Raw genomic sequence first — 9466 nt, 5'->3', positions numbered from 1 at the left:
CACTAGAATGCATTGACTTGCATTGTAGGGTTGGCCATGGATTGAGTTTATCAGTCCAACCGACAAAAGACATAAAGTTTAAGAACTTGTGAGTTTTGTGCTAAAATTGAAGCATTATGCATGATTTTGCTAGTTTTGGGATTTGTTTTAGAGTTTAGATTCATATATAATAGATGCCGTCCTCATCATGATGTTTAAACTAGAATAAAATTAAAACGTATACATGAGAATTCAACAATAAATAAAGATTGCTAATAATCAAGTATAGGAGGACCCCAGTTACAAAAAAAAAAAAAAAAAAAGTATAGGAGGACCCTGGATCAAACTGAAATGTATTCACGATAATTAAGCTTTTGGGATCGTGAGTGCATACTGTTATTCTACGTGCATGACTAATCACAAAACCAAAAGTATTATATGGAGTATAAAAATACTTCTGCGTATGTTGTTATCACTTATAGTCTTACACCATATTATTATAGAAGTTATAACTTAAAGAAATTTTGTAAGAAAAAAGGGGAAGCAATTGCATTGGTGTGCGCATCAATGGTCGGCTTTCCCTCAAACGGTAAAGATCATTGAGTGTCCAAATCCCCACCGCAGATCCTGCCGCACTGTTCCTTGTCTTTCTTCTTCAGTTCTTTACCCAATATCTATCTATAATTTTATATTGGCATAATGGTCGAAGAAAATTGCGGAAGAGAACTATATTTTATAGTCGGTGATTGTTTTCTTTGGTTTTGGTTACATGGAGTTGTGTGTGTGTGTTTAGTCTATGTTCATAGAATGATCAGAAGTGGATATATAGAAGTAAAAACGTATGAAGAAATACAAAAATGATTTTTAAAACAAAATTAAGAAGCGGACAGGTGTTGGAAATATAAAAATAATTTATAAAACGTGTGACTTAAAAATATATAATTTAATATATTACTAGTATGTATTTTAAAAATGTAAGTTATGTTTGTATTATTGCACTTGTTCTTATTCTATAAATTTTTAGATATTTAAATTTGTAAAATTTATATATTTTGAAAAGAACAATTTGGAAATTATTTAAAAGCATAAACTAACTTGTAGATATTTTTATTTCGAAATAAAAAATCTCCTCCTTTGATATATTAACGGCCAAAGTAGAATAATCATAGTGGAATATATATTATTGTATAAGATGTTGGTCAATATGAATTAGGAAATTATGTGAGACTTATTTGAAAGCGTTAGTATATACATATGCTAGTTATTAGAGATTGTGAATCTGGTAGTTTTGAAAGTTCATGGAATGTTGAAGACTGAGTGAGTCGTGCTTTTGTTTATGCTATATATTTTGTTGGCAGACAAGAGATTGTTTAAATTCATAAATTGCGTACTTTTGAAGGTTTTATAATGTTCAGAGTTAATTTTATAAATGCATTAGATTGCTCTTAGATTTTTAGTGAACTAAAATGTCACTTTTCACAAATATGCATAATAATGTTTATCATACTAGTTTTTTTTTAGTGGTGACATATTCACATAATATTGGTTTTATATATCCATCATGACACTATTTATGCGCAAAACGGACCACATGTTCACGACGAACATTTCATGTTCACTGTTGCGATTGTAGTGTTGTTTTTTGGCAACATATGTAGGCTAAAATTATGAGTACTATTTTCACCAGTAACCATCTATTTAACCTAATTGTCTTCTTTGTACCATTCTAAACCAAATTTTTCTAAGCGCTTCAGTTAAGTGGTTTAATGACATACTCATGTCAGCTAGTTGACCAGTACTTTTAATGACTAGTACGTTAAAGGTAATAAAAAGATGAGGAAAAATAATAATATAAAATCAATACTTGAAGGTAACAATTTACATAAATGATCATGGGAAATACTCAAAGACCTAAAGTCAGAGCATATATATAATAATAATGAATAATCTTAGTATGTAACTAGAGAAACATTCTTAGAAATTGACAATTATACGAGTCTTAATTAGTAGGTAAAACTCACATTGAGTAAAATTTCAACACAAGAAGACTTAGGGCCTTCTACAAGAGGTTGGGCCCTCCCAAGCCACACCTTGTGACTATGTATGTGTTTCTGTTGACTACTTTTATCCTTTATATGCGTTTTATACACATACATACATATATATGTGTAGAGAATAAGAGAGATACAAAAAAGAAAAAAAAAAAGAGAGATACCATCACCATGGTTCTGTGCCCCTCTTTGTGCTTAGGTTTTATCTTGGATGTGACGTTTTGTGTACATATATGTTAAAAATTAATATCATATGTCGGGTCATGACATCACTAATTCTATATAGTCTTATATTTTTTAGAACATCTATATTGCATGTGATGTTTTTTTTTTTTGCATGTGATGTTTCTTATTTGAAACAGTTTTATCGATGCTACGACTAAATGTTTAAATAGTGATTCTGTTTGCTGAGGTTGAAATGGTAGAACCGCAGTAAATACATAGGTAGACAAATGATATATTGGGGTCTAAATGCAGTAAAAATATTACATTTTTGTAAAAGGTCTTTTGGGTCTTATGGAGCTTAATCCTTGGTCCGCCGTAAAGAAATGGTGGACGAGAATGGATGCTGATCGGTATGTGTATTCCAAACTTGTTCCCGTTGCCTTAGAGTTTTCCCTTTGTTTGTCTTTTCTATTTTTGTTTCTTTTAGATCATAAAAAGGTTATAATTCTTAAGTTTTCTTGTGTGAAATTTGTTCGGTGAAAAGTGGATTTAGTTCTCCTAATCAAGGTGAACTACAAATTGTGCATGTCATTTTATATTCTTTCTCACACTGTATTATGAGAGTCGGATTTAAGATCCAGACGTTAACATTCTGTTTACTATATGATTAATACGATCATGCGCTCTAATTTAATTCTGAGGCTTTGTTTTCTAAAACAAAATAGTAAAAAAAATCACTATTTAAAACGTTTACTAACTATATTTTAACTAAAATTTTCCCAAAAATAAAATTGATATTTACATATTTTGAAACTTTTAGTTGAAAATTTTTAGTTAGTTTATTTTCATCATTGTTTTGGTTCATATGGTCAAATATAAACGAAAAATTGTTTAAACTACCACATTCATAATACTACTAACTCAACCATACTTACTTTTACTTTTAAAGAGGTAAATTGACATATAATCCTGAAGAAATTTTACTTTTACTTTTTTGGTACTATAATTCATATTTACCTTCATTGACATTTTCACAAATACTTTCTTTAAAGAAACAAAATACTCTTATTAATTTATTTTACAGATATATAAATAATAATAAATTTATAGTTTTTGAATTATACGTTTTCAAATTTTAACTTTTTTTGAATTTTTTCGAATATATTTTTTTTTGCAGTCTTTTTGAAATTCAAAAATTTGTTTCAAAACTATTTTATAATTTTTAAAAGATTTTAGGTATTTATTTATATATTTATTAATATTCTAAACCTCATCTTCCAAAAATTCACTCTTCAACTCTAAACCCTATGGCTATATTAGTTAGCCTAAAGTTATAAGTGTTTATTTACTTTTTTTATTATGAGGGTAAATGTGGTTAAAGTAAACATGAAAAGTGGTATTACGAATGTACTAGTTTAGACAATTTCTCTATAACTCTAGGGTTAACTAATATAGATTTAAGGTTTAGAGTCGAGGGTAGAGTTTTGGAAGGTGGAGTTTAAGATTTTAATAAATGTATAAATAAATACCTAATTTTTTTTAAAAAAATTAAAAGCAGTTTCAAAATGAATTTTTGAATTTCAAAAAGAAAATTTGCAAAAAAAAATCGAAAAAATTCAAAAAAATAATCATTTTTTTTTATAAAAAAAGTTTGAATTGCAAACGTATAATTCGAAAACTATACAAATTATTATTTATCGTTATTTATTTAAATAATTATTTATATTTATATATCTATAAAGCAAAGATATAAAAGTCTTTTGTCTCTTTAATAAAAAAAAATTATGAAAATGAAGGTAAACATGAATTGTGATACCAAAAAGAAGGTAAAGTTTAAATTTTACAAATATAAATCTACACCTTAACACAATTGTCCTGATTAATAAAGATAATATATAATATGCTGGTGGGGACATTGTGGAAGAAATAGTAAGCTACTACATTTTTTTTTGGACAACTCAAATTTAAAGGAAGTGTACCACAAACTCTAGGCTTCACCTAATGTGTATATTACCTACTATTTTGATATTATTGTTCTTATATACATATACAAGATCGCATACACAAAACACTCATGGCAGTCTACCAATTATTCTCATGATTTGTTATGATAGATAGGAGCGTATTTTATGATTTAAGCTATCATATTATTTTATATAATCGTATTTCTATATCTAAAAACGACGCAGCTAGAACTTTCTCTTTTCCTTTAAAGCAAAAGGGTGAATAATCAATAAAAGGAGGAAAAATGAGTGTAGTATTCAAATAAAGTTTAAATAAAATCTTTAGACTAACTTTTCTTGTTTGGTGGGTACGCATACGAGAAAATTAGTGAAATTCAAGAAAGCAAGAAAGAAATGCACAACGATCCAAATTCCAAACATTAACAAAAGGAAATAATTTCTAAGAATCTAAAATCAACTACTCCAGTGATTTGTAGAAACTCTGTATATGTTAAAATGCTTTTTAAGTTTTGTTTTGGTCATGCATCATTCAGTTGCAAATTAATTAAAACCCTTTTAAGACATCACAATAATATAAGATTAATTCTACGTAAAGAAAAAAAAAAAGAGAAAGATTCTACGTCATTTATTGTTATCATCCTGTAGAATTGTTTGGGTCGATGGAGAGTGGTTTAACCTCGAAAGACAACGCATATAAGAGGATCATGCCATGCAAAAGCACAGAAAAAAATCACTTTGCATTTTTGCACGGAAGGGGATAGTGTTTTCGACGTGTATATATATGAGTTTTGGCCCATTTTCCAGATTAACCTTAAATTTAGATTAGATTATGGAGTAACTTTTAAATCTTGATCATCTAAGATTGTTAGAGCATGATTATCGGCGTATATATCCGCGCATCTTAGGTATTAAAACACGAAAATTAAATCAAAATAAGTTAAAAACGATGAAGACGTTTGTTAATTAAGAAGTGTTTTATGCACGTTCTTAAGGGCACGTGTCATCGGTAGAGAGCAAGACCGAACGGGGTAAGGAAAGTCGCGTGAACCGTGTGGAAATCATTTTCTTCGTCTCCGTTCTCTCCTTCTCTCTCTCCTCGGCGACTTCACCAGAGCACAGGATCTCGGCCGATTTCAACCGACCCCTCACTCCACAGAGTGATCTCCGCCGATTTCTACCCACCCCTCACTCCACACCGATCCGTTCTCTCGTGGTCTCTCAGTTGACGGCAATCTCTCCGTTCTCGTAATCATTCACATCGTCTCCGTTCTCTCGTGGTCTCTCAGTCGACGGCGATCTCTCCGCCGATTTCAACCGACCACTCAGTCCACCGATCTCTCCGCCGAATCGATTGTAAACCAGGTATCTCTCACTTCTCTGTCCTCCGTTATATGATTACTATTTAACTAAGAACCTAAAAACGTATCTACCAATAATCTACACTCTCATGCAAGTATCTTAACATTGTCTCTTAATGCTCATATATTAATAAACTATCCTAAGAAACTAAATCTTGGTCCTAGCAATAAGGATGCTCTTATATTTGGGAGGGGGGGGGGGTTGTTTTTCTAAATTATAACCGTCACTTTCAAGAACTGAGGTTATCTTGCAAGTTGGAGCTAGCTAGTTTTTAGTTTTAACAATCAAAAACGAAATAGAGACTGACAGACTGTACATGAGGATAAACAGAGAGACAAAGTTATTAACGAAGTTTTCTTCTTCCAATTCAATCTCTAGATTCAAGTCAGGAATCCAAAAATAAATAAATATACTATTCACAGATGCACAAATCTAAAACTCTTTCGATACACCGTTCACTCTCTTACATTGGATTCTCAACGCCAAGCTAGTTATTGAGCTACGCTCAATATCCGTACGAGTTTACGCCTTTACTATATAATCTGCAATAACAACAATTTTGACACACCGCAGGCTCATACAAGTAGCTTTACGACCGCCACTGGAAAAATACAAATATATCATCCATTAGTACACGTATATGAAAACATTTCATGTACACATGTTGGCATACTTTCATATTTGTATCGCATTATTTTACAAAATAATTTCGTTAGTTTTGTTTCTAAACATAGAACTTGACTTTTATTTACAAATTCTTCTAAGCAAATAGAAACTCTTGATCTCCTTTTCTGCCTTTTGTTTACCAAATTCTTCAAAACTTTACTTTCCAAAACTTTTTCTTTCGTAAAACACAACACTTTTTCAGAATTCATATTTTCAACAACTTTCTATGCACCCATCAATTATCTAAACGGTTTCGAAAATTCATGCGGTACTAAACTAAACTAAACTAAACAACACAACGGTTACTTAAAATCCATGAAATCGGTTCAAAAATGAAAATCCTCGATAACCACGGGAGTTTACCGAAGCGAGAAGGCAATATATATGCATGGAGGATAGTTATCTACAAAATAACAAATCAGATCATTATAGAAGAAAGAAACTAATAAAGTAATTATCGAAGCTTACTTAATAACAATTTATTAATTAATGAGGTAGGGATGATCGTAAACCACAAATGAACATACGAACCCACGAATTTTGAATTAATACATATAAGAAACTAATGAAAGTAAAATGGTGAAAATGAGGGGAACATGGTAAAAAACTATGAGTCTTGGGTTTGGGAAAGAAAATGCAAATGTTAGTGGAACATGCAAGCATTTTTGCAGCCATGGAAGGACATCGATATTAGTGGAATGACACACATCTAATGCTAGATCAACTAAAATTTTTAAAGTATTTATGTTTTATATGTAAAAAAAACAAAGAATTATAGAAAACCAGTAGTAACAATCAGTGAATAAGGAAATAATAAATTTTATGAAAGAAGCTATGGAGAGTACGCAAATAAAAGAGATGTCAGGACACAATTGACCAAATTCACGAGGGGAGACTTTCGAGACAGCACGAGGGGCAACCTAAAGAGTCAACACGTCCTCATGTGTCTCCACTCTTCGTGCTTTGTGTTTTGGCTCAAATCAGAATGTGTGGAAGTTAAAATATTTAATGTACAATTCTTAAAGACCATAGATTTGAAATTTCCATGTTTCTCCTATATATGTTTTTTTTTTGAAACACTAATTTCATCAAGAATCTAAACATTTGGGCTACAACAGAAGAAAGAATTGTATGAAATATTACAATATAGCTAAAGTGATAAGATAAAATGACAACAAATTTAGAGTAAGATTCAGATGAGTCGAAGTATATAATAGAGGCAGAAAATTATTTGGCTCGTCAAGCTAATAACAGAGTTCAAAGCAGATGATGTTAAGCTAGATGGATTTCCAACCTAAAACCAATTGGTGAGTAAGTAGAGTGATCCATCTATTTTATATATTGATTAGAATCTCTTCCAACTATCGATGTGGGATACTTTGTGTCTAATACGGTTCTTCGAAATGATGACTCTTTGAGCGTTAATCTCGGAATGTTTGGACAAGGATCGATAGGACAAATTTAGACCAAATCGATGTGGATCGGGTTGGAATGCATGGATCGGGCTCTTATACCATGTTAAGGTAGATATGCTTCCAACCTAAAACCAATTGGTGAGTAAGTGGAGTGACCCAGTTATCTTATATATTGCTTAAAATTCCTTCCAGCTATCGATGTGGGATACTTTGTATCTAATAAATGAGATATCTATCAAAATTCACGGCACCGCCAAAAACTTCAGATTTATTCACTATAGATCATGACGTAAGTATCACACCTTAGTGTATCGCACGATTTTCTACAATGTATATGACTTATTATCTCGCGATTTTAGATCAAGAGAGGTAAACTACTCAACCAGGGGCGTGCCTGACATTTGCAAGACTAGAAGCAAAAAGAAATTGGCTCTTATAATTTAGTGTAAAAAAAACTTAAAATAAATAATGAGTATTAGTTGGGTTTCGAAACCCAAGGTGCCTAACATTTAGACTCAAATAATAGTTGCTTCAACCATCTCTGCTAAACATTTGGAAAAATGATCCTAAATTTTTCTTTTAGATTGATCGTTCCTCAGACAAATGCTTGATAGGCATATATCCAGACGTGACTTGTATCCAGACCCAGCCTGTACTCAATGTTGACACAATTAAAAAAAGATTCTAATTTAAGAAATTAATAAAAATAAAAACCATAAGAAAATATAATCAAAATCTCTTTACAGATTGAAGTGATCTCCTCATTCATATGCTAGGTGTGTAATATATTGTTGGTTTAGTTGTTGAGTGACTAAATGCAATCATTTTAACTTTTAACTAGATTTTGACCCGCGCTTAAAAGCGCGGGTTTGTTTTCAAAATTAAATATAGATTTAAATGAATTTCTACATAATATATATAGTGTATAGGTTTGTATACATTTATCCCAAACCGCGAACTAAACTGTAGCAAACTGAAGAAGAAAAACGAAACCTACATTAAACTGACTTTCATAGATAATTGAGCAAATCCTATATCTCTAGAACCAAAAAACTGAAACCAATCGTGAAACATTGAAATGGTACGTAAACAAAACATTTTATTTTTGAAAATGATTTAACTCCTTTTAGTAGGAATACATATGTAGTTTATTGACGAATTAAGATATAAGCATTGTTTTCATATTTGATTCAGACCTGTAATTGGACCAGTAAACTGGTGGCCGTATATAATATGGACTGGCTTATATTCTTCATGTAATATTCTATCATGATTATACTAACTGATATGTTTCCACAAATTTCAGATTTAAAGAAAACCTATTAATTAAAAATCCGATAAAACTGAAAATCATGCCATTAACCCGTGAACCGACACAGGTTGACCCGATAAAAACTTAAAAAATTTTGATGATATTTTTTTAAAAATTGATTATAATTCTCATATATTTTATAATAATACGCAAAACTTATAAAATTATTTGATTTATCATCTACACGTAAGATTTGTGTAGATGAAAATAGGGCTTACCAATTATGAATGACAAAATCTTCAATAATTTTAATGATAATGTGAATTCGCAAGCATATTCTTGTTTAAAAATATTGTAAATTATATGATTAACTCATAGAAGGAGTAAAAATAGGTGAATGATATGGTATATATTGTTATTGAATATTGAGTTACTTATTGTTAGAGATAAATAAGGGAATACTAAAAAAATGTTAATCTAATGAAAAGGTCCAACAACCTTTTATAAGTAGATTTTTTCAGAATGTTTCTCAATATTTCTCTTTTAATAGTATAGATTTGCTATGGTAATAGATTTTGATGACAATGACATACAATCAATCAGGCAAATGTTCAG

The sequence above is a fragment of the Brassica rapa genome, chromosome A09 (assembly GCF_000309985.2).
Source record: "Brassica rapa cultivar Chiifu-401-42 chromosome A09, CAAS_Brap_v3.01, whole genome shotgun sequence".
In the NCBI taxonomy this organism is placed as follows: Eukaryota; Viridiplantae; Streptophyta; class Magnoliopsida; order Brassicales; family Brassicaceae; genus Brassica; species Brassica rapa.
The sequence above is the reverse complement of the archived record's forward strand: the minus strand, read 5'-3'. Positions refer to the sequence as shown.